Source organism: Leucoraja erinacea, chromosome 8, assembly GCF_028641065.1.
Source record: "Leucoraja erinacea ecotype New England chromosome 8, Leri_hhj_1, whole genome shotgun sequence".
Taxonomy (NCBI): Eukaryota; Metazoa; Chordata; class Chondrichthyes; order Rajiformes; family Rajidae; genus Leucoraja; species Leucoraja erinaceus.
The window spans coordinates 25,589,107-25,605,817 of NC_073384.1; the positions used below are offsets into that span (position 1 = coordinate 25,589,107).

At 44.4% G+C, this 16,711-nt stretch overlaps 1 protein-coding gene across 1 annotated transcript in view; it reads right to left on the reverse strand.

Moving 5' to 3' along the window:
- LOC129699450 (cation channel sperm-associated auxiliary subunit epsilon-like) overlaps nucleotides 1-16,711 on the reverse strand; it is a 77,145-nt gene that overhangs the window by 16,936 nt on the left and 43,498 nt on the right. The window lies entirely within an intron of this gene.

Here is a 16,711-nt window from a genome sequence, read left to right on the forward strand (position 1 = left end):
AATTCACAGCTACAGGACGCTCAGCTGACCAGTGGCTCTACTGTAATGCAATACGTCGATGATCTGCTACTGGCCAGCCCATCTGCAGAGGCAAATGAACAAGGCACACAGACACTGCTGCTAGCCCTGCATTCCTTAGGCTACGTGATACCTAAGTGGAAAGTGAAATCTAATCAGTCTTCAGACCTTTTTCCAGGTGTCACCATCAGTGCTACGGAAAGATCGCTTACCCAGAATCGCCTGCTTTCGACTCTGCAGTTCGAGCCACCTACAACGCCCAAGGACATGAGAGCCTTTCTGGGACTCGTGAACTTTTGTCGACAATGGATTCCAAATGTGGCTCTGTATTCTCAACACCTCTCACCTTATCTTCCATTAAAGCACTGCAGAAATACACTATGACGGCGGAACAGCTGCAAGCGTTTACTGAATTAAAAGATGCCCTGGCTGCAGCTCCAGCACTAGGAAGACCACTTTACGACTGACCGTTTCAGCTCTATGTTACTGCAAAAGATGGCTGTGCGACGGCAATACTGACACAGTACCACGGAAATCTCCGATGACCAGTAGCCTACTAAGTTGGATGCAGTTGCCCGCGGCTATGTACCAGCCATGTACACAAATCCTTCCAGCCCAGGTTGGTGCTGCTGCTAGTATTACCCTGCACCAGCCTGTTTCTGTCTTTACTGAACACGCTGTTGTTGCATTAACAAACTCACAGCAATCTCAGCACATGTCCCAGGCATGATCATTTTGAGCTAGCCTTACTGGCCAACACAAACTTGACTATCTACCATTGTTCCCTTATTAACCCCGCTACCTTTTTACAAGACGTACCTACACACACTACCACTATGCCCCATGACTGTTTGGCCCTTAACGATGCTTTTACTCGGTCTCATACAGATCTTACTGATACTCCCTTCCCTGATGCACCTGACATCTTTGTTGATGGATCCTCCTTTATTGATCCTATGGGCCACCGATGTGCGGGCTATGCAGTAACCAGAGACCAGGTTATCCTTGAAAGTGCAGCTTTCAGCAGCCCCTATCTGCACAACAGGCAAAGCTTTTTGCATTGGCCCGTGCCTGTATCCTTATGTCTGGACAGGTTGCAAACCTGATTCCCGATATGCCTTTGGGGTTGCTCACGATTTTGGCGCCCTCTGGCAGCACCGGGGAATTTTGACCGCTAAAGGGTCTTTCATTAAAAATGCCCTGTTAGTCTCCAATTTGTTATGTGCCAATACCTTACCTGCGCAGTTAGTAGTAGTTAAGTGCGCTGCACACACGCCCTCTAATTATCAGATTTCCTGCGGCAACCAAACTGCCAATTGCGCTGCAATTCGACGCAGCGATTGCTCAGACCCTTGTAGTGCCCCCGGTAGTTTTGGGTGTTTTTCACTCAGCCCTTGGCTTCCCAGACATGCAGGAAATCTTGCAAATTCAGGGAGACGCCCCAGCAAGGGAAATTGACACATGGCGCCAGGCGAATTGTCATCCGATTTTATTGCCTATTTTGGTACATTATGTACACTCCCTTACACATGGTGGTAAGGGGGGAATGTTAGAAAATTGTAAAGTCACATGGTGGCACCCTCATTTGACAAAAGTACTACAAATTGTGGCCCAATGTCAGGTGTGCCAAAGACACAACCCTGGGAGAGCCGTGCGGACTGAACCAGGACATACGCCTTTACCGCACCGCCCTTTCAGTGCATACAAATTAATTTTATTGATCTATCTAGAATGCATAATTATAAACATTGCTTAGTTATTATAGATCTTTTCAGTCAATAGGTTGAAGCAGTCCCTACTACTAATGCCACAGTCCAGTCTACTGTTGGTGTTTTACTACGTGAGATAATACCAAGATTTGGATTGCCTGCTATTATCAGTTCAGACAATGGACCCCACTTTACGGCTAAAGTAAATGATGAAATGTGTAAACAATTGAACATATGACAACAATTCCACTGTGTACACCACCCGCAAGCTGCAGGCATTGTAGAACGAGCTAATGGAACTTTAAACAACAAGATTGCTAAGCTAACTGAAAACAAAACTTAACTGGGTCCAGGTTTTACCTATGGCTTTGTTTGCTATGCATGTCACCCCCCCCATTTTACCACACAATTGACCCCTGCTGAAGTAATGTATGGAGGACCTCTCAGGACTCCCAGGGGAGTCGCAGAAAATGTTGAAATAACCTATGATCTCCATGTCTTGGATGAACGATTGTTAGTGTACATGCAATTATTAACAGATTTCCTGTCAGCTTTGCATTCACAGGTTTGGGAAGCAAAACGGTCTTTAGACGAATCGCCTAAAGAAGGATGACTACAGGCTGGCGACTACGCCCTGATATGTAACTGGGATCGGAAGAAATTGGGAAACCGCTGGAAAGGTCCATGTGCTGGACCACTTTCTGTTTACAGGTATTAATGCCACCTGCTGGATGTTCAGGTTCCTACAGCTTTGGGTTACCTTTCCTGTTAGGCAGGAAGTTGTCATAAACCAGGAAGCCTAGCTCAGGGACAGTACCGCATGGTGCAGACTGTAAATCTAGTGTGCAATTTGCTGCCATCCCACTGCACCAGTTTGTTAGACGCATTGTCTGTGAGTAATCATATTTGTGTAACAGCAGCTTTATACGTTATTGTGCAGGATTGCTATTATTAACAGTTAAGAATGTTTCATGTGCCCTGGCTGGTTTCTTACATAACAGCATTGTATTTAGTGGTGGCATCATAGTTTATGTTTCTATACCAAGTGTATAACGTTACTAAATATGCGGTTTCCCTTTCTGCTTGTATTTTACAGTTTCACAGTTGAAAACAGTAAAGAATCAACGACATCTCGTGTCTACGGGTCTTTATTGGATTAATTGTTTAACTTACTAGATAGCTGGATAGGGACATCCAGCGAGTCCAGTATAGTGAAAAGACAGCACCACAACAAGCTGTACTACAGGGTGGCTCACATCATCACATTGCCCATCCACACCTCAACGCCATGGCAACAAGCAACCAAGACAACGCTTCACAGAATGAAGCCAAGTCCCTCAGGGTTCGTTCGTACTGCTCTGCAGCCAGCTCCAGTGCCAGCATGGCCGCCCTTAAAGCACGGGCTAAAGCAAAAGCAGCCGAAGCTAGAGCAGCATACGCTCAGAGAGAGATAGATATCAAGGTCGACGCTGCACGTATTCAGGTCGAGGCTGTGCGGATGCAGGCGACCTTAGAGGCCTTGCAGCAAGAAAAAGAGATGGAAGCAGCCATTGCAGAGGCCGACACCATAGAAGCAGGTTTAATAGCAGAACAAGGGTCACGTGATAGATCACCGAGCCCTGCTCGCCCTCAAAACCAGCACGAGCGTACTCTGGACTACGTCATAGAGCAAGCCAGCATAAAGTCAATCCAACATGTCACTGATTATGATATCGAGAGTGGTAGCATAGTATTTTGCCCATTGCCGCCCATTCACCAGACCAAATCTAATCTGGCCAGTTCATTTCATAGTCATCACAATCCCAGTAATGTGCAAGGAAACGTGGATCATAAATTGGAGGATAGAAAGCCAACGGCAACCTTTCTGCATAGCGGCTCTAACAACTCTCCTCAAGCCACCAACGATATCAATCCCACCACCATGGACCTCGCCAGATACCTTGCCCGCAGCCAGCTCGTTACAACAGGATTGACGGCCTTTAACGACAAGCTTGAGAATTACTGGGCTTGGAGATCCTCCTTCCAAAATGCCATAGAAGGCCTGGGCCTTTCACCCGGAGAGGAGCTCGATCTTTTGGTAAAATGGCTTGGGAAAGAATCCTCGGAGCAGGCAACAAGAATTAAGGCTGTCAACATGAGGAATCCTAAAGCAGGTTTGAAGATGGCTTGGCAGAGGCTCGAAGAAACTTATGGTTCACCCGAGTCTATCGAGCATGCCCTCTTTACCAAGCTCGAGAACTTTCCCAGGATCACCATCAAGGAGCCATACAAGCTACGTGAGCTCGGGGACCTTCTGTCAGAAATCGAAGCGGCAAAGGCCGATGGGTATCTACCTGGTTTGTCTTACCTTGATACCTCCAGGGGAGTTGCACCGATTGTTGAGAAGCTTTCTTATAACATCCAGGAAAAGTGGACTGAATTTGGATCCAATTATAAACGCCGCCACCGCATCTCTTTCCCCCCATTTAAAGTGTTTGCCGACTTTATCCGTGCGGAGGCAAAAACCAGAACGGATCCCAGCTTCAATCTTTGCCTCTCTCGTCCAGCAATCGTCCAGAGGGATAACATAGAGAGACATGGTAAAACTCTCGTCTCCGTCCACAGGACACAAGCATCTCCAACAGCTCCTGAGACACAGAAATCCAGTGACCCATCAAAGCAGTGTCCCATTCATGCCAAGATTCATCCATTAAAGAAGTGCAGATCCCTCAGAGAAAAGAGCCTGGAAGACCGCAAACACTTCCTTAAGGAACATTCCATTTGTTTCCGCTGCTGCTCCTCTACAAGTCATTTCGCCAAGAACTGTACAGCAGAAGTGAAATGTACCGAGTGCAACAGTGACAGACACCTCTCCACTCTACATCCAGGCCCAGCCCCCTGGAAGTCCGAGCCATCTCCCCCCGCATCCGAGCATGGCGGGGGGGAAGAGGTAGCAGTAAACCAGGAGATCACCTCCACATGCACGGAGGTGTGCGGTGATGGGGTCAGCGCGAGAGCATCCGCTAAGATATGTCTCATCTCAGTCTATCCAGAAGGACGTCGCCAAGAGGCACGCAGGATGTACGCCATCTTAGATGAAGAGAGCAACCGCTCTCTTGCAACATCCGAGTTTTTCAATATCTTTGGGGTTAAAGGCAATCTTAAGCCATATTCACTGCGGACATGTGCCGGCCTTAAGCAGACTGCAGGTAGAACAGCCTGCGGTTACATGGTGGAGTCTGTGGATGAGAAGACATTGCTCCCTCTTCCTCCACTCCTAGAATGCAATCAAGTGCCTAACAACCGTGCCGAGATCCCCACTCCCAACATTGCGCGTCACCACAGCCATCTCAGATGCATTGCCAACGCGATTCCTCCACTGGACCCAAACGCCAAAATACTGCTCCTATTGGGAAGAGATATTCTGCAGGTGCATAAAGTGAGGAAACTAATTAACGGTCCCAACAATGCCCCGTACGCCCAGAAGCTGGATCTGGGATGGGTAGTTGTTCGCGATGTAGGTATTGGTGGAGCACATAGACCTACCCAACCGGAGGGACATATTCCAGGATCTACAGATGCGACAGATTCCACGGCCCTACACATTCTCAAAGTTGAGCATGCTACAACAGGAGCTCTATCTGTTCTCGGACGCATCAGGCAAGCCAAGATACGCAGTTGCCTATCCGAGGGTCCTCACCGAAGACGGAATAACGGAGGTGGGCTTCATCTTTGGCAAAGCAAAGCTAGCAACCCAGCCAGAGCTCACTATTCCAAGGCTAGAATTGTGCGCAGCGGTCTTGGCTGTCAAAATCGCAGAGACGATTGCGAAGGAGATGGACGACATCCCCTACCACACGGACAGCAAAGTAGTACTGGGGTACATCTGTAACCGATCGAGGCGATTTACACATGCGTCCACAGCTGTATCCAACGCATCCATCAGTTTTCGCCATCTCATCAGTGGAGGTTCGTTCCCACGCACGACATCCCAGCTGACCCCGGGTCACGGTCCGCCCCAGAAGCTCTAGGTCCGCCCAATCACCGAAATGGTTCTCCTCCTGTCTCCCGAGGACTCTGAGGGTTAAATGGGAAATGTGCATGGGGTCTGGGAGACCCCAGGCGGGGAGTGTGCTGGACCACTTTCTGTTTACAGGTATTAATGCCACCTGCTGGATGTTCAGGTTCCTACAGCTTTGGGTTACCTTTCCTGTTAGGCAGGAAGTTGTCATAAACCAGGAAGCCCAGCTCAGGGACAGTACCGCATGGTGCAGACTGTAATTCTAGTGTGTAATTTGCTGCCATCCCACTGCACCAGTTTGTTAGACGCATTGTCTGTGAGTAATCATGTTTGTGTAACAGCAGCTTTATACGTTATTGTGCAGGATTGCTATTATTAACAGTTAAGAATGTTTCATGTGCCCTGGCTGGTTTCTTACATAACAGCATTGTATTTAGTGGTGGCATCATAGTTTATGTTTCTATACCAAGTGTATAACGTTACTAAATATGCGGTTTCCCTTTCTGCTTGTATGTTACAGTTTCACAGTTGATAACAGTAAAGAATCAACGACATCTCGTGTCTACGGGTCTTTATTGGATTAATTGTTTAACTTGCTAGATAGCTGGATAGGGACATCCAGCGAGTCCAGTATAGTCCACATCTGGTACTTATCACCACTCCCACAACCGTTAAGGTAGAAGGACACCCTCGGTGGGTACATCACTCTGACTGCAAAAAGACAACTGCACTGACCCAAGAATAAAGACCCTCTTGCCATGGCTCTGTGGTGGACAATGTTTATTGTTATCAGTTCCCTGGCCTCACCAACTGATCCACGGGGGACAAATGTATATCTTAAAGCGGCTCACTTGTACGCACGATGTTTCATCCCTATTGACCAGTCCTGCTGGGTTTGTGCGACTATACTGCGCACAGGAGTTTACCTGGTAAATAGTTCATGCACAACGATGCCATAGAGGGAGTACAGAGAAGGTTCACAAGACTGATTCCTGGGATGGCAGGACTTTCATATGAAGAAAGACTGGATATATTTGGCTTGTACTCGTTAGAATTTAGAAGATTGAGTGGTGATCTTATAGAAACATAACAAAATTCTTAAGGGGTTGGACAGGCTAGATGCAGGAAGATTATTCCCGATGTTTGGGGAGTCCAGAACAAGGGGTCACTGTTTAAGGATAAGAGGGAATTCTTTTAGGACCGAGATGAGAAAATCATTTTCTACACAGAGAGTAGTGAATCTGTGGAATTCACTGCCACAGATGGCAGTTGAGGCCAGTTCATTGGCTATATTTAAGAGGGAGTTAGATGTGACCCTTGTGGCTAAAGAGATCAGGGGGTATGGAGAGAAGCAGGTATGGGATACTGAGTTGGATGATCAGCCATGATCATATTGAATGGCGGTGCAGGCTCGAAGGACCAAATGGTATAATCCTGCACCTATTTTCTATGTTTCTATTTTCTATGTTTTTATGATCGACGTAGGTGCCACCTCCGGCCCACCCCGACCAGTTAATGGCACCTATTTTATATGTGGATCATGGGTTTATCGGTGGTTACCGTGGATGCCACCGGACGATGAAAGTGTGGTAAGACGGCTGATTGACCACCATCATTGGACGGGGTGCTGCTACCTTGCTTATGTTGTTCCCGCTGTACGGCATTTTAATCTAATAACAGATCATCCCATCTTTAAAAACCCTGCACCCGGATCTCGGTTAACAAAGCGGTATATTTCCATACATGAAGGTATCAGGATGATCATGCTCCCCTGGTATGGGGTGAATCGGAATATACTGGAGACTAACCAAGGCCGGATTTAGATGAAGAGCTGTTCTAAGATGAAGAGCACTTGTGAGGCTCCACCCAATCCCCCGCTCCCACGACTAGAGGAAGATGGTCCTCCTGATAGACACCGATTTGCAGCCGAGCGTGGCCAAATCAGATAAGGGCTGGAAAGCTGCGCTTTTTATTTATTTATTTATTGCCAATGCTAATGTCGAGTTATTGGTTTAAAACACTATTATTCTGAAATGGAGGGCAAGGAAAATGACTGAAGGGTTGTTTAGAGACTACAGTGTGTTGTGATAGCATATGTAAGAAAGGCCTATGACAGTGTCAAAAATATTATACACCCTGCAGGGTGAACCTTATCCGAGCTTTCTGTCCTGGGCCTCTTGCATGGCCAGAGTGAGGCCCACCGTAAATTGGAGGAGCAGCACCTCATATTTTGTTTGGGCAGTTTACACCCCAGCAGTATGAACATTGACCTTCAATTTCAGGTAGTCCCTGCTTCCTCCTCTCCCTCAGCCCACTGTCTCCGCCTCTTCCTTTCTTCTTCCCGTCCCCCACACCCTCACACCAGTCTGAAGAACGGTCTCGACCCGAAACATCACCTATTTCCTTCGCTCCATAGATGCTGCCTGAGTTTCTCCAGCATTTTTGTCTACCCATTCACACAAGTTCTGTTATCCCACTTTCCTCACCCACTCTCTACACGTTCGGGGCAATTTTACAGAGACAAGTTAAACTACAAAGCCAATGCGTCTTTGGGATGTGGGAGGAAATCCACATGCTTGCAGGGAGAATGTGCAAATTCAACACAGACAGTGCCCGAGGACAGGATCGAACACTGGCGTGTGAGGCAGCAAGTCTTCCAGCTGTGCCACTATATTTTGTTTTCCAACACACACAAAATTATTCGTTGATAACTTTGGTTACTAAAAAAATGAAAATATCCATTTTCAGTTTTAAATCTCCAATTGACGTTATGTCCCCCTTTATAACTACTGTATGTTTTAATTAAGGTCAAGACTATGGGGCAGTACATTGGCCATAAACCTGCTGCCTAAAAGTGCCAGAGACCCGGAATTGATCCTAAATATGGGTGCTGTCTGTATGGAGTTTGCTCCTTTTCCCGTTGATCTCATGGGTTTTCTCCGGGTGCTCTTGTTTCCTTCCACATTCCAAAGGTGTGCAGAAACCTATTTCAGACCCAACCCAAAACATAATATTTTCCTTTTGCCCAGAGATTCTGTCTGACCTGTTGAGTTACTCCAGCTTTTTGTGTCAATCTTCAGCATCTGCAGTTCCTTCCAACACACACGATACTATACGATAGAACTTTATTAATCCCAGGAGGGAAATTGTGTGTGTATGTATATATATTATATACACACACACACACACACATATATATTTATATAGTTATATATTCATATATAAATATACACCGTTTTTGTTTTCTCATTTAAAACATTGTTTACAGTACTATGTTTTCATATTCTGTTGTGCTGCTGCAAGTAAGGATTTCATTGTTCTTTTTTTTTATTTTATTTTTTTAAATTTTTTAAGAAAAAGGTAGAAGTAAGGAAAGTAAAGAAAGTGCAAGAGAGTCGTGCAGTGCAAGAGTGTTGGGAAAAGAAAGCACCTTAGGAAAGAAGTTAGAGAAGGAAGTAAAGTGAGAAAATAGACCCTAGAAAAGAAAGAGAGAGAAAATAGAAACAATCGCTCTATTATAACATTAAACTCCGCAGAAAGGGGACTACCAACCAAGTCTGTTTTGTTATTTTACCTCCCGTTACCAGGTCCTGATACCACTTATTTATATATTTGTTTTTTTTTTTAAATTACTATTGCACCTCATACTTGTAATAGGTCCAGAAACATAGACCACGTCTTTTGGAATTGGTCTGCTTTACCTGCTAGGAGGAATCTCATCTCTTCCAGATGTAATGTTTCAAACATATTTGATATCCACATTTTTATTGTTGGTGTCGGCGCATTTTTCCAGAATTTAAGTATAAGCTTTTTTCCCATTATTAGCCCGTAATTAAATAAATTCCTCTGAAACACGTTTAATTCAGGGTTATCTTCCGATATTCCGAAGATAATCCATTCTGGTTTTGGTACCAGTTTTATTTTGATCAATTTTGAAAAAATATCAAATATTTCATACCAGAATTTTTGGATTTTTGTACAAAAAACAAAAGAGTGCGCTATGGTAGCTTCTTGACACAGGCATTTATCACAGATTGGTGAAACATTAGGGAAGATTTTATTTAATTTAGTTTTTGAATAATATAATCTATGTAATGTTTTAAATTGGATGAGCGTATGTCGTACGTTGATCGAACATTTATGCACCTGTAGTAAATGATTATCCCAGGTCTCTTTTGAGATTTTTATAGCTAATTCTTGTTCCCAATCTTTTCTAGGATTTCATTGTTCTAACTGGGACGTGAGAGAATAAAACACTCTGGACTCTTGACTTACTCCGCTAATGTGTGGGATAGAACTAGTGTACAGGTGATCGGTGGTCGGCGTGACCTCGGTGAGCCGAACAGCCTGTTTCCACGCTGTATCTTTAAATTAAACTAAAAACACTAAAAGCAGAGGGAGTCTAAAGACGGGTCTCTACCCGAAACGTCACCCAATTTCTTCGATCTACAGTTGCTGGCTGCTCCATGGAGTTCCCCCGCACAATTAAAGCATCAAATAGTCTTCACCCTACCATAGTTAGCCAACCAGACGCAACTAAATTTAAGGTACCTCTTTTTTTCCCAAGAACCCTTTTCAGCTTAAGTCCAAGTTAAGAGTCAAGATAGTTTTATTGTCATGTGTCCCATATAGGACAATGAAATTCTTGCTTGCTGCAGCAAACATAATATGTTCTGTAAACATAATACAGAACAGGAGATAAAAGTTCAGTGTGTTTATATACCATAGACCATATATAGACACAATATAGAAACAGATAAAATGCAATAGGCTGTTATTGTTCAGCCTTCCACCACCTCCAGTTTAAAATCCATTTAGAATATTTATGGAGGACCAGGAAACCAGAAGCAAAAGTTACTCCAGGGAGTTACTCCAGATCCAGGGTCAGGCAGTGATTCTGCGTTGGTTTTCAGCGGTCCCGGCGAGGCAATGGCAGCCAGACAGCAATGGCGGCCAGATCTCCCACAATTCAAAGCGAGGGCGAAAGTGCCCAGTGACGACCAGTTGTCATGGGAGTGCGCATGCGCAGGGCAGCCAATGATGTGCTGGCTGTGGTTGTGCTCATGTGCAGGGGGGAGGATGTGCTGGCTATAGCAGTGTGCATGTCCAAGGCGGCCTGCCGTGCCAGCGGATGAGAAGCGAGCGGAGAGTAGTGCCCGGCGGCCTGGACACGGGTACGAATGGCGGGTGGAGACGGAGATTGACAGACAGAGAGAGAGAGATAGAGAGGAGGGCCCGCCCAGAGTTGAACGGCAGGGGTCCTGCCTTGGCCGGAGGTCCCCTAGATTTCGAGGCCCTAGGCTTCAGCCTAGGAAGCCTAGTGGTAAATCCGACTCTGCGAGGCCCCCCTAGATCTCGAGGCCTTAAGCTTAAGCTTGTCAAGCTTATACGTAAATCCGGCCCTGAGACTAACCGTCTTACTGGGCTATTGGAGGAATTGGCTAATAGTACAGCTACTGCCATTTCAGAAACTGAGGCCCAAATCAGGTCACTGACAGCTGAAATGGTCTCTATGAGAACAGTGGTGCTACAAAATCGTATGGCTTTAGATTTTATTCTGGCCGAGAAAGGGGGCACCTGTGTTATCGTTGGACAGCAATGTACTTATATTCCTGATGAATCCTCCAATATCACTGGCCTAGTAGCCCATATAAAGAAGGAAATAGCAAAGATCCAGGGTGTTGGGATGAAACTTGCTGAGGATTGAAACCAGGGTATGTGGAGCTGGTTTAATGGATGGGGATCGATCTGGAGCCTTGTGTGGCATTATCGAAGTATTATTTTGATAATTGTAATTGTTGCTTTACTGCTGTATTGCTGTGCACCATCTATTCTATCCACGTACTGAAATTTGGAACTGTAATGTGTATTGTAACTGTAATTTTTAATATTTTTATTTTTGTTTTAAATATTTAATATAATCTTTAAACATCTGCCTAAGAATACTACCTATTCATCCTTCACCATTTTGCCTTTATAGATATGTATATAGAGCCGTAAAATTGTGCACCTATCCCCCCCCACTCCCCCTTTTGTTTTGTTTTCTGTTTCTTGTTTTTTGTACTAAATTATATGTATGCACTGAGTACGAGCTGCTTTTAATCTCATTGTACATGTATAGTGACAATAAATGGCGTATCTATCTATCTATATCTATCTATCTATATTAGCCGATGTAACGCTTATAGTTTCATTATTTGATTGACGTTATTATGATTATAGAATAATCAAAGGGGGGAATGTAAGGGTTAATGCCATAGTTGGCATATTATTTTAGCTATAGCAGATATATTGAAGCTGAATGTGCTAGCAGAACGGCTTTCACGGTAGCAGAAACATAGATAAGAAGTTGTTTTTCTCAAAGAATAGACATTCCAATGTTTGGAGCTAACATCCTGTGGTGCCTTCTTATCACACAATCTGGCCTTATTATCATAGCAGCTGTTTAACCTCGAACTTAATTTAAAAAAACCCTATTATGTCTCTGTAAAAGCAGTCTTTTTTTTATGTTACAGTGGAAATTTACTGGATGTGCTTTTAGCTGCTTTAAGTTGTATGAATATTGCCTGTACTTCTGTGTATTCCTTGAGAGGGCAGTAGCAGGTGACTGAGTGTGCCACAGTACTCTCAGACTTCTGTGCCTTCTCCCACCTGGTGCAAAGCAAAAAGTTTTTATCTGAGACTCGTGTTCTTTCAATTATTGGACTGTTAAGGTTAGCAGACTATCACAATGGGGCAAAGTTTAAGTGAGATGTGTAGGGCATGTTTTTTCAGACAGAGGGTGGTGGGCGCCTGAAGCGTGCTGTCAAAGTTGATGATGGTGGAAGCAGATACAAGTGCCATTTAAGGGACTTTGAGTAGATTGGCACATAGATATGCAGAGAATGTAAAGAAATGGATCACGTGCAGGCATTTGATTTTTTTGGCATCATGTTCAGCAACCATCGTGGGCTGTAGGAACTGTTCCAGTGTTGTACTTTCCTATGTTCCATACTCTATGTTCTTCACAGCCACCTCTTTCAGAACTATGAATGCAAATCCTTCATGATGATTGTTTTATTCATCACATACAACTAAAATTTCAAGGAACATAGAACGGTACAGCACAGGAACAAGAACAAGGATCCCAACCGAAACGCCACCTATCCATATTCACCAGTGATGTTATTTGACCCACTGAGTTACTCCAGCATTTTATGTCCTTTTGTGTAAACCAGCACCTACAGTCCCTTGTTTCTGTCTACAGCCTGTCTACTGTCTGCAACTGTAGTGAGGGGCTCCACAAAACCAGTGCAGTTGTCAGCCAACCAGACAGAACCCAAAACAGCAGTGGTCCCTTTAAGAGGACCTCACGGGCTTTTGGAGGTCAGGTGGGAGAGTGACATGGGCCTATGGAAACATGAGAAAACAAACTACAGAAATTGTTTTTGGAGGTTACGTGGAACTCATGACCAGGGGGGAATGAGTGTGTGGAGACTGATTAGGAGTATAAAAAAAACATGCGGTGACTACACTGTGAGGCTGGAGACAGAGAAGGGTTGAAATGAGCGAAGGGCCTGAGAGAGATTGGTGGATCTACCAGGTGCAATAAGTGAAGCCTTGCTGCAAACCTGTGAAGAGAGGCATAGAGTGAGACCCCATGGGTGTGACTGTCATGAAAAGGCTCGTGCTTGAGCTCAAATAGGAGCTGAAATTGAGACCAAAAACCCCATTCCACGAATCTCCAGTCCAGGCTGTTGTGGGAGTGCCCTAATATGCAGCTAAGGAGCGTGCAAAGCATAGTTGCTGCTTTAACTGTTTATTTGTTGTACTCGTATCTTACTTGGGATTTGCTATTGTTTTGATTGTACCATTGTCGTTATTTGAATAAATACACCTTTTACCTCCAAACATGTTCTTTCTCCATGTATTGATCAGAATCCTCTATACCTGCTTACAACAATACAACAGAGATCCCAATACAAATCCCTGCAGAACTCCACTGGTCAAAGTCATACAGCCACAATAACACACTTCCGCATCAACCCTCAGTCTTCTGTGAGTAAACCAGTTCTGAATCCAAATAACCAAGTCACTGTAGATGCCATGAATCTTAATCTTCTGGAACAGTGTACTATGAGGGACTTTATCAAATGCCTTATAAAAATCCATGTAGAAAACTTTCACTACCCTAGCCAAAGAATCCTCTGCAGTAGCTTCTTTACCACCAATGTGAGACTCATGGGCCTATAATTTCCGGGATTATTTATATTTCACTTCTTAAACACAGGAATGAAATTGGCTATACTCCAGTTTACCAATTTCCTTATTTTTTAAAATCACGCATCATTGCTGCTTCTATATCAAATGATGCGTGATCTTTTCTAATTAATGTACTGATGATGTTCTTCATTAAACGTGCCATACCATATCTCTTTTCGTTTTGCCTGTCCTTCCTAAATACCAAATACTGTGGTGTGACGACACCTGGTGGTTAGGCCACATGCTGTGCGAACCCTCGGCAGTCGGGGGGTAGGGTAACGTGACTGGGAAATGGTGGGAAGGATTTGTCACGGGATATAGGGATGTGTCCCAGCATATATAACGAGCCCCGGGTCAACTTTCCCTCTCTTCTTCCTCTATCGCTTTACATGAGTGCCCTGGCACATCAGCAGAAACCAAGCTCAAGTCAACAGACGACGTGCCTCGCAGCAGCGACAATTATTTTTGTGTTAGAGTAACAAACGTGCTTGTATACCTAACCTGAATAAAGAAACCGTTTATTCACAACGTTTGATGCCTCTACATTGGTAACCCCAATGGTCCAAAACTGATATTTTGGATTTCACGATGCACACAGCCGACAACCCACCTCTACAGGGGTGACCCGATGTCTGCAGCTAACAGATCTACGGTGATTGCGCAATGGATGAATGAAGACAAATGTAGATCCCTTACAGTCAGAAACAGGTGAATTTATAATGGGAAACAAGGAAATGCCAGAACAGTTAAACAAGTACTTTGGTTCTGTCTTCACAAAGAAAGACACAAAAAATCTCCCAGAAATTCTAGGGGACCGAAGATCTAGTGGGAGGGAGGAACTGAAGGAAACCCGCATTAGTCAGGTAATGGTGTTAGGTAAACTGTTGCGACTGAATGCAGATAAATCCCCAGGGCCTAATGGTGCGCACCCCAGAGTACTCAAGAAGTTGGTCCTAGAAATCCTGGATGCATTGGTGATCATTTTTCAATGTTCTTTCAACACTGGATCAGTTCCTGTGGACTGGAGGGTAGCCAATGTAACCACACTTTTTAAAGAGGATGAGAGCGAATGGGGAATTATAGACCAGTTAGCCTTACATCAGTATTGGTTCAGATGCTTGCGTCAATTATTAAAGATGTAATAGCAGCGCATTTGGAAAACACTGACAAGATCGGTGAAAGTCAGCATGGGTTTATGCAGGGGAAATCATGCTTGACTAATCTTCTGGAATTTTTTGAGAATGTAACAAGTAGAATGGATAAGGGAGAGCCAGTGGATGTGGTGTATCTGGATTTTCACAAAGCCTTTGACAAGGTCCCACATAAGAGATTAGTGTGCAAAATTAGACCACATGGTATTGGGGGTAGGGTATTGACATGGATAGAGAAGTGGTTGATAGACAGAAAGCATAGTAGAAATTAACGGGTCCTTTTCAGAATGGCAGGCAGTAACTAGTGGCGTGCCGCAAGAATCGGTGCTGGAATCCCAGTTATTTACAATATATGTTAACGATTTATAGATAAGGGAATTAAATGTGACATCTCCAAGTTTGCAGAAAGCTGGGTGGCGGTGTGAGCTGTGAGGAGGATGCTATGAGGCTGCAGGGTGACTTGGATAGGTTGGGTGAGTGGGCAGAAGCATGGCAGATGCAGTACAATGTGGATAAATGTGAGGTTATTTATTAGGGGCACGGAGGTCATTCTGCAGTTGTACAGGGCATGGTGAGACCTCACCTGGAGTATTGTGTGCAGTTTTGGTCTCCTAATTTGAGGAAGGACATTATTGCTATTGAGGGAATTCAGCGTATGTTCACCAGGTTAATTCCCAGGATGGCGGGACTGACATATGAAGAAAAAATGGGTCGGTTGGGCTTGTATTCACTGGAATTTAGGATGAGAGGGATATCTTATAGAATGATAAAAAAATCTTAAAGGATTGGACAGGCTAGATGCAGAAAAAATGTTTCCGATGTTGGGGGAAGTCCACAACCAGGGGTCTCAGTTTAAGAATAAGGGCTAGGTCATTTAGGACTGAGATGAGGAAAAATCTCTTTACCCAGAGAATTGTGAATCTGTGGAATTCTCTGCCACAGAAGGCAGTGGAGGCCAATTCATTTGATATTTTCAAGAGAGTTAGATTTGCTCTTAGGGCTAAAGGAATTAAGGGATATGGGGAAAAAGCAGGAACTGGTACTGATTTTGGATGATCAGCCATGATCATATTAAATGACAGTGCTGGCTTGAATGGCCTACTCCTGCATCTATTTTCTATGTCTATTTCAAACTTACACTTGCAGCTTTATTTCTCTCTCCCTTGACTACCTTCTCAGGTTTCATTCTGCTGCCAAGTCAACTTAAATTATCCTCCAAAAGTACGACTAAACACCCCTGCAAGTCTACTGGCATTCAGCTCAATGGTCCATGATTGGACCAAGCTGATATGGTCTAGAGTAAAGTATCCAACTAGAAAGTATTATAGGATAAATGTTCTTATTAGTTTCCAAGGCAAATCTTTCAGCAGTTTCCAAAGTACTGCAGCTGGTTCATGGCGGGGAATTACCTTGTCAATGTCCAGCTGCAGATGGGGTCAGTTTGATTACTGCTGGGAAGATACAAGAATACATTTTGTGTTTGGAGACACAAGTGCTGCAGACGCTGTAATCTGGAGCAAAAAAACAAACTGAAAGCTGGCAGGCAATGGTGATAGATAGAGACAAATAAGGAGATGGAAAAAGAGGCACAT